At 50.2% G+C, this 26818-nt stretch overlaps 1 pseudogene across 1 annotated transcript; it reads right to left on the bottom strand.

Annotated features, from left to right (window-relative positions):
* Positions 1-14531: 14531 nt before the first annotated feature.
* Positions 14532-15110, bottom strand: LOC112631537 (annotated as a pseudogene). Its single transcript, XR_003121148.1, has one exon. The product of XR_003121148.1 is annotated as an NEDD8 pseudogene (transcript).
* Between the last annotated feature and the right edge of the window lie 11708 nt (positions 15111-26818).

Genomic DNA, 26818 nt, shown 5'->3' with positions numbered 1-26818 from the left:
TGCACCCGGCCTATGCCTGGCTAGTTTTTGTATTTTTAGTAGAGATGGGATTTCACCATGTTGGCCAGGCTGGTCTGGAACTCCTGACCTCAAGTGATTCACCCACGTTGGCCTCCCAAAGTGCTGAAATTACAAGCATGAGCCACTGCTGTTGCCCTGAAATATTTTTTTCTTGGCCTCCAGCACCTCTGTCCCATGGTTCTCTTACCTCGCTGACCAGCCCTTGGTCCTCACTAGTTCCTCATCACTGTCCCAATCTTTTAATGTTGAAACGCCCCCTGGGACTGTCAGGGTTGGAACTTTTCTCTAAAACTTCCACTGACATTGGTGACCTCATCCCTTCTTCCTGAAGACACACAGTTCCCAAATGCTCCTCATATCCTGGGCCTCTCTCCTCAACCCCAGGCTCTAATGCATTTGTTCCCCCAATGTCTCCACCTGGACATCTCCTAGACACCTTGAGCTGAATGTGCAGCTACTGATCTCCTTCAAACCAGTCATCACATTCGCCTAACCAGGATTCTTGCGAACGCCTCATTTCTCACACCGAGCACAGCACCCATAAGCAAATCCTTCCCATCAAGGCTGCAGGTACTTCCAGAAATAGGCCATGGTCACCACATCCCCCACTATGGCCTTAACAATGAGTCACAGTCTGTGCTTCCTGCATTCCCACCGGTTCCTGCCGTAGCCTCCTGACTGAATATCCTGTGTGTGCACTTGCTTTTCTTGTTCAGTTGTCAGCTAAGTCAGCAGCAGCTCAGTCATCCCCAGCCATGTCCCTTCTCAGCTGCAAACCTTCTGAGGGCGCCAACTTGCCTCAGAATCCAACCCGGAGTCTGCACAGTATTTCCCATGACCCTGTGTGAAGTTCATTGTCACCTCTCTGCCTTCACTTCCTCTTCCTCTCGCCTTTGCCCACTCTGTTCCAGCTGCACTTGCTTTTCCAGCCATAGCACCAGGCACCAGGAGCACCAGACCTCTACTGCCTGTAGAGTGTCGACACTGGTTCCCACCCTTGATAGCTCAGCACCTTCACATCTTCCTCTAATATTGCCTGTGAGACCTTTCCTAACTATCCTGTTTTAGAATGGAATTCTGCCACACTCCTCTTCCTTCCCGCCTAATTCTACCCGTAGCATTTTCACCGCCCCACACAACGCCCCAGGCCAGCCTCTCCCGTGGCCAGGGCTCCTGTCTACTGCCTCCTACCCCAGCACTTAAAAACACTCTAATCGTAGGCTGGGCGCGGTGGCTCACACCTGTAATCCTAGTACTTTGCAGGGCAGAGGCAGGCGGATTGCCTGAGCTCAGGAGTTTGAGACCAACCTGGGCAACATGGCAAAACCCTGTCTCTACTAAAAATACAAAAAATTAGCTGGGCATGGTGGTGGGTGCCTGTAAATCCCAGCTACTCAGGAGGCTGAGGCAGGAGAATCGCTTGAACCTGGGAGGCGGAGGTTGCAGTGAGCCGAGATTGTGCCACTGCACTCTAGCCTGAGTGACAGAGCAAGACTCTGTCTCAAAAAAACTACAACAGCAACAACAACAACAACAACAACAAAACCACTCTAATCGTTTCTACTCCAAAGTCCTCCCTCTCTCCCTGACCCTCCCCTACCCCACCCCGACCAAATTTCCCATCTTATTTCTCCGTTGGGCTCCTCATCCCCTTGGCTTTCTTCCTGTCTCTGTGACTCTCCTGCATACACACACGGCCCCTCCGGAGCCCATTGTCCTCCCCTACCCCACCAGCCCCTCCGGCGTGGACGCTTCTCCCCACTTCTGTAACAAGCCCTGTCAGACACTGCCAGCCCCTCAGGCTGCCATATGCATTCTTCTTTCCTTCTTGACACATTTCCGTCCTGAGTGTCTGTTCCCAGCGTGCATCTCCCCTTCTGTCCTCTTGCAGCAGTGTGGTTCCCAGCCCTGGCATCCCTGTGGGCTGTTTTGTCAAGGCTGCTCCTTGGTGCTTCTCGTTCCTGACCTCCTGGCCACCTCAACATGGGCAGTGTGGACTGGTGGTTAGGGAGGTGGTTCTAGCACCAACTCGGGTGCAGGTCCTGACTCCACTGCTGCGTGGGCCAGTCTCCTCCTCCTGGAGAGTCACATTCCCTTGCTGACAGTTGGAGATGAGGCCAGTGCCTCCCCACTGGCCAGCCCTTGGGGCAGGGCCCCCTGGACACACTAGCCAGGAAGCCCTGTGGGTCCCCTCCACGTGGCCCTGCCTCGGACCTCAGCTAGCTGGCACTTGGCCTCACAGTCCTTTCTGCCTCTTATGTGCCTGTGTCGCTCTCCTGACACTCCTGGAGGTTGGAGCTGTTTTTTGTCCCCGCTGGTACAGCCAAAGCTCAGGGAATGCAGAGTTATCCCCTCTTAACATCCATTATGTTAGATGGAATTTTCTCAAGCACTGCTCTAGCCATGTCTGGTCCCCACCAGAAAACCTCCCCCATGGCCTCCTCTTCTCCCAATCAGCTCCAGCCACAGCATCCCTCTGACCCCTCCCTGTCTCATCCACCCTGCTTCCCACCCGTGCAACAGTTCAAACCCACCGTGCGCTCGGTCGGCTTCACCCTTTGTTCTCTCTACAGTGGGTGCTGTCTGCCCGGCTGGTCCCATGGGATTTGGAACTGCTGGCACATCCAAAGCAATACACAGTTTAGGAGCTGCTCAGGGTTAGGCACAGAGGAGTCGTGCTCAGAGGGACTTTCCAAGGCCTCTGGTGCTCTGTTCCCACAGGCAAGATCCTCTCAGGACTGATGCACTCGGTCCCATAGCCACTGGGAAGAGTGGCTACTGGTGGCTCTCAGCTGAGTCCCCTGCAGGAATTGCCCTCGGCCCACAGTCATGCCCCTCCTTTTGCTATCTTAGCACCTCCAGTGGCCTGGAAGGGCAGAGTACCCTTGCCTCAAGGAAGGATGTCCCTGACCAGCCATCACAGCATCAGAGCTCCCCCAGGGATCGGGCGAGGCCTCCGTTGTGGCATCCTGTCTCCTTCATTCTACCATGGGGGTGGCTCCTCCCTGCACAGGACCAGCTTGAGTTTTCCAGAGATCCTGACCTGGGGCTTGGTTCCAGGGTGGGTGGAGGAAGCAGTCTCCACATGGGATGTTCGAGCTGCTTCACATCACTGCTGGCGCCAACCCTGGTGGTGGGTTGCAGGTTGATGCCCCTGGCATGCTGAAGTAGGTGAAATTGTTAGAACCTCCACATTTGGTGAATTAGAATGGGAAAACATGCACTGGGGATGCCATAGCTCAGTTGTCTGAGAGGTCCTGGGGATGGACGTCAATAAAGCCTGGAGTTGGATGGGTGCTGCTGAGACCATCAGTTAGAGAACGACAGTGAAAGGCTAAGCATGATTCACCACCAACCACACCACAGCACAGTGTTGGTCACGGGGCCTTCAGGCTGCAGCTAAAGAGACTATTTCCTGCTGCTGGCGGGCTAAAAATGCTGAGAATTGAGCCCAGGGCATAATTAGAGAAAATTGTGAACTCTCAGTCCTGGTCAGTTTAGCTCCCTCTGTGGGGACAGAGGCTCCCTGAAGTTTGGAATGGGGTCGTCTGAAGGGAAGCACACAGGTACCCAGCCGCCACTGACTTGCAAGGCAATGGCCACCCTCAGGTCCAGCCACCTGCTCCTGGTCACACCTGAACTTGAGACTACACTTGGCTGGGAAGGCACTGGGCTTGGTAAGAAAGGGCAGGGACCACATTCTAAAGAAGCTGCAGGACTTGGTCAAGGTGACTGGAAAGAGCGAGTGAGAGAGGGAGGTGTGAGTGTGCACCGGTGTGTGGGGCAGGCCCGAGGGTCCTGGGACAAGGTGGGGAGGGGGTAGAACATAAAGTTGGATAAGGTAGAATTTATTTTTATTTATTTACTTATTTATTTGAGACAGCGTCTTGCTCTGTTGTCCAGGCTGGGGTGCAGTGGTGCGATCATGGCTCACTGCAACCTTGACTTTAAAGCAGTCCTTCCACCTCAGCCTCCTGAGTTGCTGGGGCTACAGGCATGTACCAGCATCATGGGCTAACTTTTTCTATTTTTTGTAGAGATGGGGGTCTCACTATGTTACCCAAGCTGGTGTGAGAACACTATCCTAAGATACAGGATACAACATTCTAGAAAGAGCCCCGGAGGTGGGGCCAACATGCTGCCTCTAGCCCCTGGAGGCTTGGAGAAAGCATGGCCCTCTCTAAGCAGAGGTGCCAACATTGCTGTGGCAGCCGGGGACATCTGACCTTCCCAGAACTGTGGAGGTGGTGAATTGAGCAGGTTATTCCTGTGGCCAAGGAGGAGAACAGTCCACAAAGTCATTGCTTAATCTACACAACCAAAAGAAATCCAAGATGGGAGATGGAGGCTGAGGGCAGCCACCCCAGTGAAAAGCTTCAGACCAGAGCCCAGTGCCTGAAGGAGAGGCTAGGTTTCCAGAAGGAGCAACTCCTTCACGGCAGTGAGTAAGTGGTCGTGATTCCTCAATTCTTCCCCCACAGCACTAATGGCTATTTACTAGAGTTGCCACATACTAGGTAAAGAGGAATTTAAACATTTCAGGTGCCGGTAGACACAGAATCCATCTTGGCATTAATACCCAGGGACCCAAAGCCTTATTGTGGTCCTCTGTTAGTGTTGGGGCTATATGAGAGTTAGGCAATAGAGTTCTGACCCAGGCCCAACTCACGGTAGGTCCACTGCATTCAGGAATCCACCCAGAGGTCCCTTTCCCAGGTTCTATGCATGACTGAATAGACACATCTGGTGTTTTGAGACAACCCACATTTCTTTGTTTTTTTTTTCTTTTTTAAGACAGAGTTTCACTCTTGTTGCCCAGGCTGGAGTGCAAAGGCACGATCTTGGCTCACCGCAACCTCCGCCTCCCAGGTTCAAGTGAGCTCTGTCACCCAGGCTAGAACGCAGTGGCATGATCATAGCATACCGCAACCTCCACCTCCTGAGCTCAAGAAATTGTCCCACCTCAGCCTCCCGAGTAGCTGGGACTACAGGCATGCACCACCACATCCGGCTAATTTAAACAATTTTTCCCACAGATGGGCGTCTCACTGTGTTGCCCAGGCTGGTCTCGAATTCCTGGGCTCAAGGGGTCCTCTTGCCTCAGGCTACCAAAGTGCTGGGATTATAGGTGACAGTCACTGCACTCCGCCAAAATTGAAAGAATACGTATATATTTGTGTGTGTATATATATATGTGTGTGTGTGTGTGTGTATATATATACCTGTGAAATAATCACCACAATAAAAAATGACTACATCCATCACTGAAAACTTTCCTTATGCCCTTCTGTGATCCTTTTCTCCCTCCCGCAAGACTCCCTTGGAGAGGCAAAGCAATGCCACAGGCAAGCACTGATCTGCTTTCTGTTTGATTTGTTTGTGATTTCCAGAATTGTATATAGATGGAATCATACAATGTATACTCCTTTATCTGGCTTCTTTCCATTAGCGTAATTATTTTGAGATTTATCTGTAGTGATGTGAATATCAATAGTTTATTCTTTTTTTTTTTTTTTTCTTTTTTAGACAGGGTCTTGCTCTGTCACCCAGGTTGGAGTGCAGTTCATTCTTTTAAAATTGCTAAACAGTATTGCATAGTATGGACAAGCCATAATTTGTGCATTCTTCCGTTTTTTTATTTTTGCCCCTGAGATGGGGTCTTGCTCTGTTGCCCAGGCTGGAGTGCAGTGGCTGTATCTCAGCTCACTGCAACCTCCGCCTCCTGGATTTAAGCGATTCTCCTGACTCAGCCTCCCGAGTAGCTGGAATTACAGGTGTGTGCCACCACGAGCTTCTAATTTTTGTATTTTTAGTAGAGGTGGAGTTTCACCATGTTGGCCAGGCTGGTCTTGAACTCCTGACCTCATGATCCGCCCACCTCAGCCTCCCAAAGTGCTGAGATTACAGGCGTGAGCCACTGTGCCTGGCCGCATTCTTCTGTTGATGGACACTTGGGTTGTTTCCAGTTTCTAACTATTACCAATAAAGTGTCTATACATATTACTGTGCAGGTCTTGTGTGTACATATGTTTTCATGAAACCTGGGTAAATCCTTATGAGTGAAGTGACTGAGTCATATGGCAGGTTTAACTTTTTTCTTTTTAGAAACAGGGACTCGCCAGCTGGGCGCATGGCTCATGCCTGTAATCCCAGCACTTTGGGAGGCCAAGGCAGGCAGATCACCTGAGGTCAGGAGTTCAAAACCAGCCTGCCAACATGGTGAAACCCCATCTCTACTAAAATACAAAAATTAGCATGGTGTGGTGGCATGTGCCTGTAATCCTAGTTACTCAGGAGGCTGAGGCAGGAGAATCGCTTGAACCTGGGAGGCGGAGGTTGCGGTGAGTGGAGATTGTGCCACTGCACTCTAGCCTGGGTGACAGAGCTAGGTAGACTCTGGCTCCAAAAAACAAAAAACAGGGTCTCGCCATGTTGCCCAGGCTGGTCTCTAACTCCTGGGCTAAAGCCATCCCCCCGCCTCCACCTCCCAAAGTATTAGGATTACAGGTGTGAGCCACCATCCCTGGCTGTATGCTTAACTTCATAAGAACCTGCCAAACTGTCTTCCGAAGTGGTTGTGCCATTTCACATTCCCACCAGCAGCGCATGAATGTCCCAGTTTCCTCACACCCTCACTACCACTTGCCATGGTGATTCTCTTTGGTTGTAGCCATCCTAGTGGGTGTGTCACGGTGTCTCTTCGTGGTTTCAATGAGTGTTTCCCTAACGACTAATGATGTTGAGCATCTTTTCCTGTGCTTATTTGCCATCAGTTTATCTTCTTTGCTGAGGTGATTATCCAAATATTTTACCCATTTTATTTATTTATTTATTTTTGAGACGGAGTCTTACTCTGTCGCCCAGGCTGCAGTGCATTGTCGCGCTCTCAGCTCACTGCAACCTCTGCCTCCCGGGTTCAAGCGGTTCTCCTGCCTCACCCTCCCAAGTAGCTGGGATCATAGGCACGTGCCACCACACCCGGCTAATTTTTGTATTTTTAGTAGAGATTGGGTCTCACCATGTTGGTCAGGCTGGTCTCGAACTCCTGACCTTGTGATCCACCTGACTTGGCCTCCCAAAGTGCTGGGATCACAGGCATGAGCTACCACGCCCAGGCTACCCATTTTTTTAAAAAAAACAGAAACAAAAATACTACAGTGCAAGTGGCTGTTCACAGCCTTCCCTTTCCTTTGTGTCCTGAGGAGGTACGAGTGTTTGGCTGCTCCTTATGGGGCAGAGATGGGAAGAGCCCAGGCTGATCCATGTTAGAACAGACCTGGGAGTGCTTGCGGGAAATCCAGCAGTCCTGTTGGAGGGGATAGGAGGGGAGAGGAAGAGAAGGCTGGAAGCTTAGGGGGAGAGAAGCGGATGGGGAGAGAGGAGGAGATACTGGAGGATCTGCTTTAAAGCGCAGCTTTGGTCGTTGGTGGGAAGGACGACATCAGAAAGTTTTGCTTTGCATCCTGAGGTGGGAGCCTCCTCTCCACAGTTCTTCCAAGAAAACCTGAAGCAAAGCTCTCCTCGACTGCTCAGGGTTTTGGACCTGCATTATTTTTGCCTATGTCACTACACTGAGATGACGTGGAGAAGGGTGGGGGTGGTTTTATCTGGGTGTTACAAAAACACTGAGCAGTTGTAGCTTTATTCTTCAGTGCTGGCCTTCGTGGATCACTGCCTGAGATAGCAACAGAAGTGCAGCGGTGGAGAGGAGTGGGTGGAGAAGCATTTTAAAAATAATATATGGTAAGAATTTTAAAAATTGGGGCCGGGCGCGGTGGCTCAAGCCTGTAATCCCAGCACTTTGGGAGGCCGAGACGGGTGGATCACGAGGTCAGGAGATCGAGACCATCCTGGCTAACACAGTGAAACCCCGTCTCTACTAAAAATACAAAAAACTAGCCGGGCGAGGTGGCGGGCGCCTGTAGTCCCAGCTACTCGGGAGGCTGAGGCAGGAGAATGGCGTGAACCCGGGAGGCGGAGCTTGCAGTGAGCTGAGATCCGGCCACTGCACTCCAGCCTGGGTGACAGAGCGAGACTCCGTCTCAAAAAAAAAAAAAAAAAAAAAAAAAATTGGGCAGGGTGTGGTGGCTCATGCTTGTAATCCCAGCACTTTGGTAGGCCAAGGTGGGCGGATCACTCGAGGTCAGGAGTTCAAGACCAACCTGGCCAACATGGTGAAACCCTGTCTCTACTAAAAATACAAAAATTAGCTGGATGTGGTGGTGCATACTTGTAATCCCAGCTATGTGGGAAGCTGAGACAGAAGAATTGCTTGAACTTGGGAGGCGGAGGTTGCAGTAAGCTGAGATCGGGCTATTGCGCTCCAGCCCGGGTGACAGAGTGAGACTCTGTCTCAAAAAAAAAAAAAAAAAGTTTAAATTTTGAAATGATTACAGACCCACAGGAAGTTGCCAAAAAAAAAAAAAAAAGTTCAAGGAAGTTTCATGTACCTTTCACCCAGTTTCCCCCGATGATAACATCTGCTCTACCTATGGTTTAATATCAAAGCCAAGATGTTGATGTTGATATAGTCCTCAAGCTTGTTTGTACTTCATCAGTGTCACATGCATTCACTTGTGTGTGTTGTATGTATGCGTGTGAAGAGTTCAATGCAATTTTATCACGTGTAGGTTCGTGTAACCAGCACCACAATCAAGATACAGAACAATTATCACCACAGAAGTCCTTCATGCTAACCCTTTACCTATGTCTGTCCCCTCTTCCTCTGCCCCTAAACCCTGGCAACTGCTAATCTGATTTCCATGTGTCTATTTTGTCATTTCAAAAATGTTATATAAATGAAATCACACAGTATATGGCGTTTTGAACTGGCTTTTTTTCACTGAGCATAATTTGCTTGAGATCCATCCAAGTTGTTGAATGTATCAATTGTCAGTTCCTTTTTATTGCTGAGTAGTATTCCATGGTATGGGGGTATCAGAGTTTCTTTAACCATTCACCCACTGAAGAGCATTTGTGTTTTTCCCAGTTTTTGGCAATTGTGAATAATGCTGCTGTGGGCATTTGTGACCAGGTGTTTGTGTGAATAGTTTTCATTTATCTGTGATAAATGTGAATGTGGTTGCTGAGTTTTATGGCCAGTATATACTTAATTTTATAAGAGACTACCTGCCAGGCGTGGTGGCTCACACCTGTAATCCCAGCACTTTGGGAGGCTGAAGCGGGAGGATCACCTGAGTTCAGGAGTTCAAGACCAGCCTGGCTAACCTGGTAAAACCCCGTTTCTACTAAAAATACAAAAAATTAGCCAGGCATCATGGCGCACACCTGTAATCCCAGCTACTCGGGAGGCTGAGGCAGGAGAATTGCTTGAACCCAGGAGGTGAAGGTAGCAGGGAGCCAAGATCTCGCCATTGCACTCCAGCCTGGGCAACAAGAGCAAAACTCCATCTTAAAAAAAAAGAAAAAAGAAAGAAACTATCAAGCTATTTTCCAGGGTGGCTGTACCATTTTACATTACTTTTTTGTGAGATGGAGTCTTGCTCTGTTGCCCAGGATGGAGTGCAGTGGCCCAATCTCGGCTCACTGCAACCGCCACCTCCCGGGTTCAAGCCATTCTCCTGCCTCAGACTCCCGAGTAGCTGAGATTACAGGTGCCCGCCACCACTCCTGGTTAATTTTAAAATATTTTTAGTAGAAATAGAGTTTCACCATGTTGGCCAGGCTGGTCTCAAACTCCTGACCTCAAGTAATCTGCCTGCCTCTGTCTCCCAAAAAGGTGGGATTACAGGCGTGAGCCACCATGCCTGGCCACATTCCTAACAGTAATGTGTGGTCTAGTTTTTCTGCATCCTCACTGTTATTTGGTGTTATCACTTTTTTTTTTTTTTTTTTTGAGGCAGGGTTTTGCTGTGTCACCCAGGCTGGAGTGCAGTGGCACAATCCTGGCTCAATGCAGCCTCAATCTCCTGGGCTCAAGCAGTCCTCCCACCTCAGTCTCCCAAGTAGGTGGGACTACAGGTGTGAGCCATCATGCCCAGCTAATTATTATTTTTTGTAGAGATGGGGTCTCACTATGTTGCCCAGGCTGGTCTTGAACTGCTGGACTCAGGCAGTCTTTCCCCCTCAGCCCTCCAAAGTGCTGAAAGTTCAAGTGTGGGACACTACACCAAGCCACTGTGTTTGTGTTTAGTCACTCTGATAGGTATATAGTGATTGTGGGTTTATTTGAGTTTCTCTAATAGCTAATCATGTTGAGCATCATTTAATGAGCTTATTTGCCCATGTATACCCTTTTTGGTGAAATATATGTTTATGTCTTTTGCTCACATACGAACTGGATTTTTAAAAATTGGGTTGTTTGTCTTCTTATTATTGAGTTATAGGAGTTCTTTATGTATTCCAGATTCAAGTTTTTTGTTGGACATATATTTTGCAAATGTTTTTCAGAGTATATGGCTCCCCTTTTCTAACAGAGTCTTTTGAAGAGCCAAAGTTTTAATTTTAGAAAGTTCAATTTACTGATTTGTTGCTTTCATGGATTATGCTGTTTGTGTCTTATCTAAGTAATCTTTGCCAAACCAAAGGTTGTTAAGATGTTCTCCTATGCTTTCTTTAAGGAACTTGTGTTAATTACACGTTAATCACCCTAAGTGTTCAGCTGCTGAAAGGACCTGCAGGACTCAGTTTATACTTGTGCTCTTTTATAGGACAGTAGCAAAAGCAGAAGGCTATGCACTAAAGGGACTTTGAGAGCTAGGTATTTTTAACACTGGGACCCATAGGATGCACTTTGATTTCAGATCTTGCCCTTGAACACTGTGTGTGGAAGCACCTCGGTCCCAAGAAGCCTGAAGTCTGCTCATGGTGGGAGTGGAGGGTCTTAGAGTGAGCTGAGCACATAGATATGTTCCGACTTTGTGACCAGCTTTAGCTTTCAAAATTTTCCAGACCCCTCTAAAACCAAGTACGAATAGTAAATTCAATTGTTATTGAACAATGCTTACAGGCTGGTAGTCCTGCCCTGAAACAACTCACAGACTCATAGAACATCTTTATCTTTAGTTAATCCATTGCACAGCATTGGCCAAGGGTCAATACCTTGTAATAAGCATGTGTGTATTGGTCAGGGTTCTACAGAGAGACAGATCAATAGGAGCTATCGATAGATATAGGCATATGAGAGGGGGTTTATTAGGGGAATTAGTTCACTTGATTACAGAGGTTGAAAAGTCCCACGACAGGCTGTCTACAAGCTGGAGACTCTGAGATGCTGGTAGCATGGCCCAGTCCAAGTTCAAAAGCCTTAGCACCAGGGAAGCCAATTATGTAAGTCTCTGTCTGAGGCTGCAGTCCTGAGAACCTGGGGACAGGAAGAGGAGAGTGTCCCAGTTCCAGGAGAGAGAGGGGAAATCCTTTCCCTTCGTTTTTTGTTCTTTCTGGACCCCCAGCCAGTTGAATGGTGCCTGCCTACATTGAGGACAGATCTTCCTGACTCAGTGCAGCAACTCACACATCAGTCTCCTTGAAACACCCTCACAGACACACCCAGAAGTACTGTTTTGTCAGTTCTGTAGGTATTTCTTAATCCAGTCACGTCAACACCTAAAATTAACCGTCACAATGTGGTTAATGCAGATCAGCTGAGATTAACCCATGCCATGTAAGTCTCATAGTTTTAGCTAACACTAAAACTGTGGTTTAGGGGTATGATCCATTTTGAGCTAATTTAATTTTTTTTTTTTTTTTTTTTTTTTGAGACGGAGTCTCGCTCTGTCGCCCAGGCTGGAGTGCAGTGGCCAGATCTCAGCTCACTGCAAGCTCTGCCTCCCAGGTTTACACCATTCTCCTGCCTCAGCCTCCCGAGTAGCTGGGACTACAGGCGCCCGCCACCTCGCCCGGCTAGTTTTTTGTATTTTTTAGTAGAGACGGGTTTTCACCGTGTTAGCCAGGATGGTCTCGATCTCCTGACCTCGTGATCCGCCTGTCTCGGCCTCCCAAAGTGCTGGGATTACCGGCTTGAGCCATCACACCGCGCCTAATTTTTTTTTTTTTTAAGAGATAGTGTCTTTCTCTGTCACCCAGGTTGGAGTACGGTGACATGATCATAGCTCACTGTAACCTTCAACTCCTGGGCTCAAGGGATTTTTCTGCCTCAACCTCTCAAGTAGCTAGAACTACAGGTTTCTCAGGAGGTTGAGGTGGGAGGAGCCACCACACATGGCTAATTTTAAAACTTTTGGTAGAGATGGGATCTCACTATGTTGCCCAAGCTGGTCTCGAACTCCTGGCCTCAAGAAATTCTCCTTGCTTGGCCTCTGAATGCACTTTGAGTTTATTTTTGTGTACCTAATCGATTGATATATATATTGACCTTGTATCTTCCAACCTGCTAAACACATTTGTGGAGACTTCAGGATTCCAGTGGTTTGGGACATACTTGGACATTCCTTCCAAAGTAAAAGACAAGTGATTACATCTCATACCTCCCACCAATAAGAATAAAGCACAATGCTTATTAGGCTCCCTTGGGTTTAAAGGTAGCAAACCCCATGGGTGGGCATGCTGCTCTGGCCGCCTTATTGAGCTGTATGAAGGCTTTGGGCCCAGAGCTGGAAAGGGCTCTGTAGCAAGTTCAGGATGTGGGTCAGCAACCCTGCTCCTTGCATCATAAGATCCAGCAGACCTTATTGTATACGAGGTATCTATGGTAGAAAAAGAGGGCATTTGGAGTTTACAGCAGGTTCCCATGGGAGAATCACAATACAGACACTTAGGGTTCTGGATCAAGACCACACTATCTGTAACTGATAATCATACATATACCACCCAAAAAACCAAACCCAACCAGAACAGCTCCCAGCATGCTACCAGGCCCTGATGGAGACAGAGCACCCAGCAAGAGACATCAAGCGACTCTGCAGCCAGAACTGCCCATCCTGAGCTGGGTTCAGCTAGAACCCAAGTTATAAAGTCAGTGGTGGGCCCAACAGCCCCATTCACAGTACGATGGTGATGGTGCATTCCATTCTGGGCCAGAGCAAGGCCACATGGCAGCCAGGAGCTGCACAAGCAGGTGGCCCAGGCCCTATGTTGTCTGCAAAGGTTGCATCGCGCCCCTGTCTCACTCAGCTCAGAACCGGGGTTGAGGTGGGAGTAAAGGGGCCAAACTTGGGTCATGGCTTGATAGGTGGGTGTAAGCCCCAAATGCTGTTGTGCTATAGCCTCCATGGGACGGCCCTGAAAAACAGTGGTGGGGGAAAGTCCTCCCAATGGGCAGAAATTGTGACAGAGAACCCATCATTCACTATGTGGAAAGAAGCAGACTGAGGTTAAACATGAAACTGATGGGCAGGGGCTGACGGCTGGGCTGGCGATCAGGGGCCTAGAAGGAGAACGACTGGGAGGTGTGGTGGGCTGAAAAATGCCCCCCTGCAAAGTGTGTCCATGTTCTCTTCCTGAAATCTGTGAATGTGACCTTATTTGGAAAAAGGGTCTTTGCACGTGTGATTCATTTAAGCATCCTCAGGTGAGGGTCATCCCAGATTATCTGGGTGGGCCCTGAATGCCACCATAAGTGTCCTTGTGTGAGAGAGAGGTAGTGTGAGATTAGACACACACAGTTGGAAGGTCACGTGATGGTGGGAACAGACATTGGGGTGTACAGCCACAAGCCCAGGAACACCAGCAGCCACCATAGGCAAGGCATGGGTTCTACCCTAGAGGCTCTGGAGAAAGTGCAGCTTTGCTGACACCTTCACTTCAGAGTTCTGGACTCCAGGACCTGTGATAAAAAACTAGTCTGTTCTTTTTTTTTTTTTTTTGAGACGGAGTCTTGCTGTGTCACCCAGGCTGGAGTGCAGTGGTGCGATCTCGGCTCACTGCAAGTTCCACCTCTTGGGTTCACGCCATTCTCCTGCCTCAGCTTCCCCAGTAGCTGGGACTACAGGCGCCCGCCACCACGCCCGGCTAATTTTTTGTATTTTTAGTAGAGACAGGGTTTCGCCATGTTAGCCAAGATAGTCTCGATCTCCTGACCTCGTGATTCGCCCACCTCGGCCTCCCAGAGCGCTGGGATTACAGACATGAGCCACCGCGCCCGGCCTAGTCTGTTCATTTAAGTCACTAAGTTTGTGGTAATTTGTTACAACAGCCCAGGAAACTAATAAGAGAAGGCGAGGCAAGAGGAGGTCTTTGCAGAGGCCTGTGACAGAGCTGTGGAGTGGGCATGTGAGGGTCCATATGCAGTCTGCCTCTGTTGCAGTGCCCCAGCCTGCGACTGATGGGGTCAAGGAAGCTCCCAGCAAGGGCTTGCATTCATTCTCACGTCTCGCCTCTGCCTTGTGCAGTGTGCTGTGATCCTGCCCACCACCCATGGCTCACACTGCATAGGAACTAGCCGCCTCCTTTTTCAACCCTTGTTAAAAAAGAATTTGTCTGGGTGACATCTGTCCTCTCTCTCCTCTGATGTTTTATCTTCTCTGTCTGGTGTTGGGCCAAGTTTCTGCTGCCTACAGCCGAAACTGCTCACAATTTCTTTTTTTTTTTTCTTTTCCAGGAGACCAGGAAATATTTTATTGACAACCAGGGACACAGCCATAAGAGAGGGAAGCACACAGGACTGCAAACTAACACCCAATAGCCAGCAAGCGCCCTCTGGGCCAGGAATACTGAATCCTGGGGTCCTCACAGTCTCCCACCAGTAGATGTACAATACTGGGCATCCAGGGGAGGGGGCAGTGGCTCTGGTGTCCCAGAGAGTGAGAGGATATATGATGCCTCATTATAAGCGACACGGTATGGAGGTAAAATGGAGGGTCCATCACTGCCTAAGACCACTTCCTCCTCTCAGAGCCAACACCAGGTGAAGGACTGAACCACTTAAAATCTTGTAATCAGCTGCTGTCTTCTCATCATTCATCTGTTTGCCACTGTAGATGAGCCTCTGCTGTTGTGGGGGGATTCCCTCTTTCTCTTCCACACGCTCCTTGATCCGCTCCACCTTGTCTGTAGGTTCAATGTCAATCTCAATCTCCTCTCCGGTCAGCGTCTTCACTTTAATTAGCATCTTCTTTCCAGTTTGGGGCTGCACACGGATACATTGCTGCTCCTACCGCTCCGGTCGCCGCCGCCGCTACTGCTCACAATTTCATATCATCCCTTCTGTAAGGCAGGGCTTCTAGAACAGACGCCCCAGAAGTTCTCACTCAGGGGTCTGCTCCCACTGGCACGGAGCTTCCTGTTGCAACTGCTCCGGCATCTTCTGCCAGGCACTGTTTTCTTTGAGCCGATGGAGTTCAACTTTGTACCTGTCTGCACTTTGTTTAGCTTCCTCAGGAGGGTCTTTTAACCTCTAAATTTTTGGCCTATACAAATTTTAATAAAATCTTGCAACTGGGGCCAGGCATGGTGGCTCATACCTGTAATCCCAGCACTTCTGGAGGCCAAGGTGGGAGGATCGCTTGAACCCAGGAGCTCCAGACCAGCCTGGGCAACATAGTGAGACTCCCATCTCTAAAAAAATAAAAATAAAAAATAAAATTAGCCAGCTGTGGTGGTGTGCGCCTGTGGTCCCAGCTACTCAGGTGGCTGAGGTGGAAGGATTGTTTGAGCCTGGGAGGTCGAGACTGCAGTGAGCTATGACTGCACCACTGCACTCCATCCTGGGTGACAGAATGACACTCTCTCTTTAAAAAAAAAAAAAAAAAAAAAAAAATCTTGCCATCAGCTCATAGATAATCAGCTTTCAAGTATATTTAAAAAATCAGCCAGGTGCAGTGGCTCACACGTGTAATCCCAGCACTTTGGGAGGCTGAGGCAGATGGATCACTTGAGGCCAGGAGTTCAAGACCAACTTGGTCAAACATGGAGAAACCTTGTCTCTACTAAAAACACAAAAATTAGCTGGGTGTGATGGCACGTGCCTGTAATCCCATCTACTTGGGAGGCTGAGGCACGAGAATCACTTGAATCTGGGAGCTGGAGGTTGCAGTGAGCCAGAATCGAGCCACTACACTCCAGCCTGGGTGATAGAGCAAGACTCTGTGTTAAAAAAAAAAAAAAAAAAAAAACCAGGCTGGGCACGGTAGCTCACACCTATAATCCCAGCACTTTGGGTGGCCAAGGCGGGTGGATCACGAGGTCAGGAGATAGAGACTATCCTGGCTAACATGGTGAAACCCCATCTCTACTAAAAATACAAAAAATTAGCTGGGCTTGGTGGCGAGTGCCTGTAGTCCCAGCTACTAGGGAGGCTGAGACAAGAGAATGGCTTGAACACAGGAGGCGGAGCTTGCAGTGAGCCGAGATTGCCCCACTGCACTCCAGCCTGGGTGACAGAGTGAGACTCCATCTCAAAAAAAAAAAAAAAGAAAAAAAAAAATTCTGTTCTCTTTTGGTCTCCAAAAAGCAAGCCGATTTTCCACTCATCTTTAAGCCCTGATGCTTCCTCCAAGACATTTTTGTTGTGTACCTTACTTCCTTGAAAAGGTTTTGTTTTGGGTTTCTCTTCATTGTCTGATTAAACACTTAAACAATTTTCTTTTGCAATATATCTTCGGGCTGGGCGCGGTGGCTCAAGCCTGTAATCCCAGCACTTTGGGAGGCCGAGACGGGCGGATCACAAGGTCAGGAGATCGAGATCATCCTGGCTAACTCGGTGAAACCCCGTCTCTACTAAAAAATACAAAAAACTAGCCGAGCGAGGTGGCGGGCGCCTGTAGTCCCAGCTACTCGGGAGGCTGAGGCAGGAGAATGGCGTGAACCCGGGAGGCGGAGGTTGCAGTGACTTGAGATCCGGCCACTGCACTCCAGCCTGGGCGACAGAGCGAGACTCCGTCTCAAAAAAAAAAAAAAAAAAAAAAAATATATATATATATATATATATATCTTCATCTGTCGTTCAGTTATGTGCTGTCTTCCTCTCCCACCCCATACAGGAAAGTGAACTCCCTAGAAGAAAATGGCTCCCCAAAATTATATGCTCCTAACTCCTCCTGACAAACAGACTGAGGTTTTCAGGCAGAGGGGCCACTAGACCTCCGTGAACGCTCAGGAAGCGCGGGGCCCTGCCGCTCTGCCCAAAGGGAACCTGGTGGGCGGCCTGCACCACCCCCTCATCCCACTCTAGTCCCTCGGGGCTTCCCATTCTAGACACCCTAGTGCCAGAGCGTTATAATCGCCAGGTCCTCCTGGGCCTTCATCCTCTCTGTCGTCTGTTATCCTGGCTGTCTTTTGGGCTCCATCTCTAGCTGTTTCGTGGGTTTCACAGAGAAAGTTTCTTGGTAGGGAGGATGGGAGCCCAGAAGTGTCCAGTGGGAGGCATGACTTTGGCCTTAGTGACATTGCCCGGAAACAGTGCGTTTGAAGCCGCTGAGACGTCTCTGCTCTCTGCAGGCTCCCTGCTCTCTGTGGTGCCCCAGGGGAGTGGCGAGAAGGGGCATCCGTCCTCTCCCTCTGCCCAGCCCAGGCCGAAGGGCCTTCACCAGAGCCTCAGCTCCGCCCCCTCCGACTGACTCACCCTGCCCCGCGCCCAGACGGCCAATCACTGGCTTAGCTCCGAATGCTCCACCAAGGCGCCGGCAGTCCGGGCCCCTCCCCAGCCCAGGAGGCACTGTTGCCATGGTGACGGTAAACTGGATGGGTCTGAGTAGCCGAGCTCGCGCGTGAGACCCCTGCACAGGCTCTCAAGGGGCAGGTGAGGCGCGGAGGGGCCACGATTGCGAGAAAAGAGGTCCTCCAAAGCCCCTGCAGCTCTCCTTGTTGGTTAGTGAGATTTTGGCCCCACCTCGCGTCTCTTCACCGCTTCTATCATCTTCCCGGATTCCTTCAGCGTCTACCTTGGTCTCTTGGGGCTTTCACTCCTTGACCGCGAAAACAAAGTCGCTTCTTCCCTAAAAGTCTTCCTTTCTTCCTCAAAGTAATCATTCTTCAGGCATCTTGAGCAAAGTGCACAAAGAGCGGAGCCTCCCGAAGGCCGTTCCCTTTGTCAGGGATTGGAGTAGAGTTGGGCCAACTTGGCAGTTCCGCCCAATTCTGACTGGCAGGACCAGAAACCAAGGACTTTCTGTGTGTGGTATGGGAAAGTGGCCTTGGTAAATGACGTGCGGAGCTTCGGTGCCATCCATGACTTGGAGAGAAGAGCATCTTTAAGAAGCCAACCCCGGCCAGGCGCGGTGGCTCAAGCCTGTAATCTCAGCACTTTGGGAGGCCGAGACGGGTGGATCACGAGGTCAGGAGATCGAGACCATCCTGGCGAACACGGTGAAACCCCGTCTCTACTAAAAAATACAAAAAAAAACTAGCCGGGTGAGGTGGCGGGCGCCTGTAGTCCCAGCTACTCGGGAGGCTGAGGCAGGAGAATGGCGTGAACCCGGGAGGCGGAGCTTGCAGTGAGCTGAGATCCGGCCACAGCACTCCAGGCTGGGCGACAGAGCTAGACTCCGTCTCAAAAAAAAAAAAAAAAAAAAAGAAGCCAACCCCATCACCTAGTTTATGTGGTTTAGAGATATTCACACCCTGTTTTTGTTTGTTTGTTTGTTTTGTTTGTTTTAGACAGAGTCTCACTCCATCACGCAGCCTGGAGTGCAGTAGTGGGATCTTAGCTCACTGCAACCTCCCTTCCTGGGTTCAAGCAATTTTCCTGCCTCAGCCTCCTGAGTAGCTGGGACTACAGGAGCAGGCCACCACGCTGGCTAATTTTTGTATTTTTATTTAATTAATTTATTTTTTGATGAAGTGTCGCTCTTCCGCCAGGCTGGAGTGCAGTGGCTTGATCTCGGCTCACTGCAACCTGTGCCTCCCAGGTTCAAGCGATTCTCCTGCCTCAGCCTCCCGAGTAGCTAGGAATATGGGTGCACATACCATTTCCAGCAAATTTTTGTATTTTTAGTAGAGACAGGGTTTCACCTTGTTGGTCAGGATGGTCTGGATTTCTTGACCTGACTCTGCCTCCCAAAGTGCTAGGATTACAGGCATGAGCCACTGTGCCCGGCCTTTTCTTTCTTTTTTTTTTTTTATATGGAGGCTTGCTTTGTCACCCAGGCTGGAGTGCAATAGTGCGATCTCGGCTCACTGCAACCTTCACCTCCTGGGTTCAAACGATTATCCTGCCTGAGCCTCCCAAGTAGCTGGGATTATAGGTGCATGCCACCACGCCCAGCTAATTTTTGTATTTTTTAGTAGAGAAGGGGTTTTGCCATGTTGGCCAGACTGGTCTTGAACTCCTGACTTCAGGTGATCCACCCGCCTCGGCCTCCCAAAGTACTGGGATTACAGGCATGAGCCAGCATGCCTGGCCAACACCCTGTTGTTTAAGCCACTTTGGCCAGGATTTCCTGTACCTGAACCTGGAAGCATCCTTTATAATATGCCATCCTTATGATAACACCTCTGTCCCACTGTGAACACCCACGAGACTCCGGACCTCAGTATTACCAGTCACTGCACCGTCTCCGAATCTCCAGGTCAGCCATCTCCCTCCCATACCCTGCCCTGCTTTCTGGTGGACCTCACCATCTCTTTGAAACCCTTTCCTCACTTGACTTGAGACAGCATTCCCTGGTCTTCAGCCTTTCTCAGGGGGCCTCCCTGGGTCTCACTCTCTCACCTTTGTGGTGGCAGTGGTGCAGGCTCCATTCAGCTTTGGACCCTTCTTTTGATCTCTTCACCCTCCTTAAATGAAGGTATCGAGCCATGATTTTTAAATTCCATCTGCATGCTGACTCCCCAAGCTGCTGTCTCCAGCCTGTTTTTGTGAACACAGGCTCAACCAGCCAACTGCCTCACACACATCATGCTTGCATGCTGTATTAGTCTGTTCTCACACTGCTGAAGAAAGGCCTGAGACTGGGTAACTTATAAAGAAAAGAGGTTTAATTGGCTCACAGTTCTGCAGGCTGTACAGGAAGCATGGCAGCATCTGCTTCTGGGGAGGCCTCAGGGAGCTTTCACTCATGGCAGAAGGCAGAGCGGGAGCAGGCGTCTCACATGGCAGGACCAGGAGCAAGAGAGGGAATGGGGAGGTGCCCCACACTTTCAAACAGTCGAATCCCTCCAGAACTCACTCACTAATAGGAGAACAGCTCCGAGGGGATGGTGTTAACCCATTCATGAGAACTCCGCCCCCATGACCCAATCACCTCCCGCCAGGCCCCACCTCCAACACTGGGGATTACAATTGAACAGGAGATTTGGGTGGGAACACAGATCCAAACCATATCAGATGTCTAATGCCCATTTCAAATTGAGCATGTTCGAAGTAGAATTACTGATGTCTCATGCGTCCGTGTGAAGAGACCACCAAACAGGCTTTGTGTGAGCAACATGGCTGTTTATTTCACCTGGGTGCAGGCGGACTGAGTCCTAAAAGAGAGCCAGCAAAGGGTGGTGGGATTATCATTAGTTCTTATACGTTTGGGGATAGGCAGTGGAGTTAGGAGCAATGTTTTGTGGGCAGAGGGTGGATCTCACAAAGTACATTCTCAAGGGTGGGGAGAATTACAAAGAACCTTCTTAAGGGTGGGGGAGATTACAAAGTACATTGATCAGTTAGGGTGGGGCAGAAACAAATCACAATGGTGGAATGTCATCAGTTAAGGCTATTTTCACTTCTTTCCTGGATCTTCAGTTGCTTCATGCCATCTGGATGTATACATGCAGGTCACAGGGGATATGATGGCTTAGCTTGGGCTCAGAGGCCTGACAACTGATACGCACCTCCCACCACCGCCCCCGCAAAAAAAACAACAACAAACCAACAACAAAAAAAACATGACCCTCCAGCCGTGTTCCCTATTTCAGCAAAGGTGCCAGGCTTACCCGGAGGCCCAGACCTTGACCCTGTTTCCCATGTCCTCTCTGGTTCACATCTAAATTCATTGCCCCCACCACCTCCACTGCTCCTGCTCTGGTCTGTCTCACCTGAACTACTGTAAAAGTCTAAAGAAGGGATCCTCTTGCTGCTGTTCTTCTACATTTAAAATCCACTCAAGCACTCTAACAGACACCTCAGTTTTGTGGACCACTTAGTAATGTGCCTGGCAATGGCTCTCAGAGGGGCACTGGGATCCAGATCTCCAGGGCTCACTCCAGGTCCATTGATTGCCTGGAATTCACCCTCAGGTCTAACCACATAGAATGAAACTCAGCCACGGCCATTTACTCCCCTACACTGCTCCTGGGAGCAGAGATTCTATGTTGAAGAACTGGAGGCAAAAACAGAGGCAGGAATGTTAAATTCTCCAGTGGGGGGTGGTGGGGAGGTGTCCAGACAGGCACAGGCTCCAGCAGGAGCTGGGAGCTGCGGCAGTAAGGGGATGTTGTTCCAGAGACACATTGTAGCGAGTGGCCTTGGCAAAGCACTTACCCCTGATCTCAGCTGACCTCCAGGACAGAGCTGAGACGGATGGATGTTGGTCACCAAAGTTCAAAGGGACCCTCTTCCTCGAGGTCTCCAGCGGCACTAAATGAAAATGAGGGGCCACAGCATGAGCTCACTCATGACGCTGCACTGTTTGATACTCTTTGCGATTTTTTTTTTTTTGAGACAGAATCTCGCTCTGTCGCCCAGGCTGGAGTGCAGTGGTGTGATCTCGGCTTACTGCAACCTCCACCTCCTGAGTTCAAGTGATTCTCTTGCCTCAGCCTCCTAAGTAGTTGGGATTACAGGCACATGCCACCACACCTGGCTAATTTTTGTATTTTTAGTAGAGATGGGTTCTCACCATGTTGGTCAGGCTGGTCTTGAAGTCTTGACCTCCACGCCCGTCCCTTTGCACATATTAACTCATTGAAAATACACAACCGACCCATCAGTGGGGAGGCTCTCTTATCATTACTCTATAGAAAAGCAAACTGGAAATGCAGAGAAGCCACGGCCAGCTTGCGACTCTGTCTCCATCCCCTTCGCCAGGATCCCAGCTGGCTCCTGCATCCCCCTCACTGTTTTCAGCCTGGCTCTCAAACTCCTCCTCAGCATCCTTCCTTGCTGTGGGGCAAAGCAGAAGCCTTGTCTTGGCTGACCACCACAGGGACTTCTCGAAAACATGAGATTTCTCCTTGGCGATGATGTTCAGGCCTGAAGCAGAGGATGATCCCACAGGGGTGTCCCTGGGGAAGCTGGACTGCCGTGTGTCCGGAGCTGGACCCCAGGCATCTCCCCTGCGGGATAGGAGGCTGGGGCAGCAGGCATGCTCGGACATTACCCACTCAGTGCACTCTCTTCTCCACCCACGCACTTCCCACGAGTAGGGGAAGCCACACCACTATTGTTTGTCAGTCAGTGTGAGGGCCTATTGCTAGAAAAGGTGTGATTTTGCTCACCCCACACTGAGGGCACCGCAGTGCTAAGGCACAAAGTGACAAGATGCTCGCCTCTGTGGCTTCCCGAATGTGAGCTTGTACCCCAGCCAGCCATGAAGTCATGGGGAGTTGCTTCCTTCTGTTCCCTCCTGAGAGTCCTAGAAACCCTCACTTGGCTCCTGGGCACAATCTCACAGGTAACATCTGGTGCGAAGATGCCTGCACCACCAGCCATGTCCTCCTGGTGTCGTTTGCTGAGTGTCCAATCCGGCTCTTTCCCCCCTGGCTTTGAGACAGTCCTCTGTTGGAGATACAGTTTCTAGCTTTTAGCTTAAACTGAGTCTCCAGGCAAGCATGGCAGAAATGCAGAAACCATCTACCCCGAGGTGACCTGACAACCTGGTTAAATGATGACAGTAGCTGGCAACAGAAGAGTCGAGGGGAGAAGTAACCCCTCATGAGGTTCGACCCAGAGTGATTTGGTAGGGATTTCCCCAGGGGCACACAGCACAGCCAGGACATGGACATGGCCCCAGGCCTTCCTATTCCCTCTGGAAAGAGTACGATTTCTAGGGCATTTTATTAATATAACACTTTATTCATATCTTGTACATTTTGCATATACAAAATTAGCCTCTCAGCTTCACTTTTAGATTTTAGAACTTTTTCCACCCTGTGGGCTGCATAAACAGGTCAGCAGGTCAGCTCTTCGGTGAGTAGCAAGTAGAAAATGTGGAGCTAATTAAAGGTCAAGGACACCATGGTACCTGTTATTTTCAGGGCCTGTCTCATGTGGCTGCCATCTCGGGCAGTGAGGTGAGGGATCTGGCTGTCCGTGAAGCACCAAGATGGTTTGGGTGTAAAGCCATGCCGCCAGTCTTGGTGACTTCCTGAGTTTAGTGTCTGATCACAGGGAAGATGACATCACAAAGGCATGTCTGCAGAGGCTGGCCCCTTGGCCGAGTGAGGCAGGGACAAGACCAGGCACAGAGGAAGGGGGGGGCACATGAAACGCTCTGGTGTGTTTTTTCAGGGCATAACACAAAATAAAACTGCAACAAGCAGCAAGGAAACAGTTCACACCAAGGACGAGAGTGGAGTCTAGGGATGGGTCAGGGGATGCACTCACCTCCAAGGCTTGTGGGTTGCACCCTTGAGAGGCCACTCAGGCTCAGGCACACAGAGGTCACCTGAGGACATGACATGTTCTGCTTTCTATGCGGAGTTTTTCTATTAATTATTTATACCTTACCTTTATAACCTCTCTCACACACGATATCTTGTTTATTCTTTTTTTTCTTTCCCTTTTTGAGACAGGGTCTCACTCTATCATCCAGGCTGGAGTGCAGTGGCACCATCCCAACTCTCTGCAGCCTTGACTTCTTGAGCCCAAGTGATCCTCCCACCTCAGCCTCCAAAAGTGCTGGGATTACAGGCTTGAGCCACTACACCCACCCTCATTTATTCCTTTAAAGTGAGGAAAATGACCACATACCAAACTGGAATTGTAACAAAGCCTGCACAAGCCTAGAACACAGCCCTTGACCGCCCCAGCACAAACGTCCTGCAAAAACCTGGTTTGGGAAAAACTTACCTTTGGAGATAACGTAGGGACAAGGAACCAGCAAAGGATCATCCTGAAGACCCGGCCCACAGCAGAATGATGGGAACACAGGCAGGTGAGTCAGAGCACTGACCAGAAGTTGCGGCCACATGCTGCATGAACAGCAGGTGACACTGGCGGAGGGAGCAGCCATCACTGCAAACCGGAGGCATGCCTGAGAGTGCGGGGAGGCGGCAGGGCCTCTGGGGAGAGGGGATGCGGCCTGGCCAAGCTCCAGGTTGGAAAAGCCCAGTTCAGAAATGATTTCCTTGGGAGTAGGCTGCAGGGAACCCAGTGCCAGATATCTACTGAAAGATATCTTCCAAGCTCCTTACATGCAGAACCAGAACAGGAAGTCCTCACTTATTACCATTTTATTCTTGGGGCTCCACGCTCCTTAAAACATCAAATGAATAAGCAATGAACTGAACCAAAGTTTAAAACTATCTGCACAGAAATGCCACATTGCTGAATACTGCCAGGTTGAGGCATTCTGGCCAAAGCAGCAAAGTTACCTTCCGAAAACCTGAAAGGCTAGGAATGGGCCTCACTCAGGGAATCACCCAAGGCCTCTGGAAGCCAATCCAGGTGCACAGCGATAATCTGGAAGGAAGTTCTAGCCACAGGGAAGGAAGGCAGTTCAGGTGTACAGTCACAAGGCTGCACTCGCTGGGGCTCTGGCCTGCAGAGGCTCCCAGGGCAGGGAAGGCAGGAAGCACAGTGCTGAGGTGAATGGCAGAGAAGGCCTTCGATTCACAGAAAGGAAGAAAGAAAAGAAAAGGATTAGCTGGGCCAGGCATGGTGGCTCATGCCTGTAATCCCAGCACTTTGGGAGGCTGAGGCTGGTGGATCGCTTGAGCCCAGGAGTTCCAGACCAACCTGGGCAAGATGGTGAGACCCCATCTCTACCAAAAAAACTCAAACAAAAATTAGACAAGTGTGGTGGTGTGCACCTGTGGTCCCAGCTATGCGGGAGGCTGAGGTGGGAGGATTTCTTGAGCCAGGGAGGTGGAGGCTGCAGTGAGCTGATTGCTTCACTGCACTCCAGCCTGGGTGACAGAGTGAAACTCTATCTCAAAAAAAGAAAAAAGAAAGAAAAGAGAAAACAAGAATGTGCAGAAATAGAAAGGAATAAGCAAAAAATCATCTAGACAAAGACAGGAGACAAGAAGTGCAGGGAAAATGACAGAAAACTGTCCACTCATCCGAAATACAGGTGGTGTCCCTGTACCAAGACAGACTGTGACCTCCATGCTCCAGGGCCAGCTACCAGCAGGCTCTGAATGAGGAGGAGTTTTCAGAGAAGAACATCTCAAAATGGAAATATTTCAAAGACCAAGCAGTGTAAAAGCATCTCCAGGAAGACTTGGGCTTCAGACCCCTACTGAAGGGGTCCCAGGCCCAGGCTTCCCCTGGTGGGGGGGTGGAGGTCTCTGAGGCAGTACTTTGTCACCTTTTCATGGAAATATCATGGTCCTAGAATAGAATCTGGGCCTGAAGAGGGGCCTCCCCTGGCCTCCAGGGGATGGAGCACTTTCGTGTAAATGTAATTTTTTCAAGAATAGTTTTGTTTTGTGTTATTTTAACGCTCCCCAAGGCAATCTGCTTGCACACTCCAGTGCGGGCAGCATTCATCCTAGCAGTTCTATGAAAGGGATCCGGGTCTGAGGACTCGTAGTTCATTCTGGCGCTCCTGCTGGGGCCTGACAAAGGCACAGCACCGGCATCCCAGGCAGCCTCAGGATGGAGCTGTGAGGACGCGGGATCCCCAAAGGTTAATGAAGTTCTCTCACGACCTCCACAGCGAGGACATTCTCTATCAGGAGAACCAGCCCTGGATAACTCCTTGTGCTGTCCTAGTTCTGAGCACTTGGTGCTTTAACTCATTCAATGCCTACAACCACCAGTTTTGAAAAAGTGAGAGGAAGCCCAGGGACGTGGAGTCGCTTGTCCAAGATTGCACAGTTAGCATGTGGCCAACCCAGCGTCTGAAATCAGGCACTGTGAGTCAACGTCCAGCCCCATCCTCTGGCTCCTGGGACTTCTGTCACTTGTGCTCTCTGGGGTCCACTTCCTCATGCTGCCACCTCCGCCAGTCTCCCTAGGTGACGGGCAGGGTCAGTGTAGCCTGTGCTCAGCCTGAACCCAGGCTCTTCTCTACCAAAGCAGATTGAGGGGGGTAGGGGTGGCGAGCGAGTTGATACCAGATGTGTGTTCATGGTGGTGCAGGGGGTTCAGCTCAGGCGCTGCTGGGTGGGCAGCAGACGCAGGCTCATCCCTGTCTGCCTCGCAGAGGGCAGCCCTGCCCCCGAGGTCACAGAGGTGGTCCTGCCTTCTGACACTGTGCCCTTCTTGCTGTTTCTGTGAACTCTCACTCGGCTTTCTCTGGCTGGCTCTGCTTTCACGCTGTTCTTTCCAGAACGCTTGGCTGACGATCAGCAGGGCAGGAGGTGGGAGTGCTCAGGGCCAGTGGGGCTGTCAGTGAAGCCCAGCTCCTTCTGTCCTGAGTCACCTTCAGCCCCAAGCCATCCCCTGCCTCTGTGGCCCACAGCCCCCAGCCACTCCTCAGCCCCCTCCTGCCTGCTCCCGGAGGTGCGCACGCCTGTCCTTGTGTTGTCTCAATGCCCTGGGATGCCCTAGCTAAGGCAGGTTTTCTGTCCTCCTTCCAGAGCACTTCCAGGCTAGCAAAATGGCATGGACATCCTTTCCCCAGGATGAGCCTGTCCTGTGCACCATCTGCCTAACCCCTACTGAACGCTGGCCTGTCCAAGCACGTGGCCCAGCTGCCCTGAGTGTTGTCATCGTGATGAGTAGACATCCTCATCGCCAGGAACTGGGCAGTCTGGCAGTGAACTGATTCCGTGTCCAAGCCTCTGACTGTCTCCCCATTGGACCTGGCCAGCAGCTCGTGGCTCAGTAAAAACTTCCTCCCCA

The sequence above is a fragment of the Theropithecus gelada genome, chromosome 9 (genome assembly GCF_003255815.1).
Source record: "Theropithecus gelada isolate Dixy chromosome 9, Tgel_1.0, whole genome shotgun sequence".
In the NCBI taxonomy this organism is placed as follows: domain Eukaryota; kingdom Metazoa; phylum Chordata; class Mammalia; order Primates; family Cercopithecidae; genus Theropithecus; species Theropithecus gelada.
The sequence above is the reverse complement of the archived record's forward strand: the minus strand, read 5'-3'. Positions and strand labels throughout refer to the sequence as shown.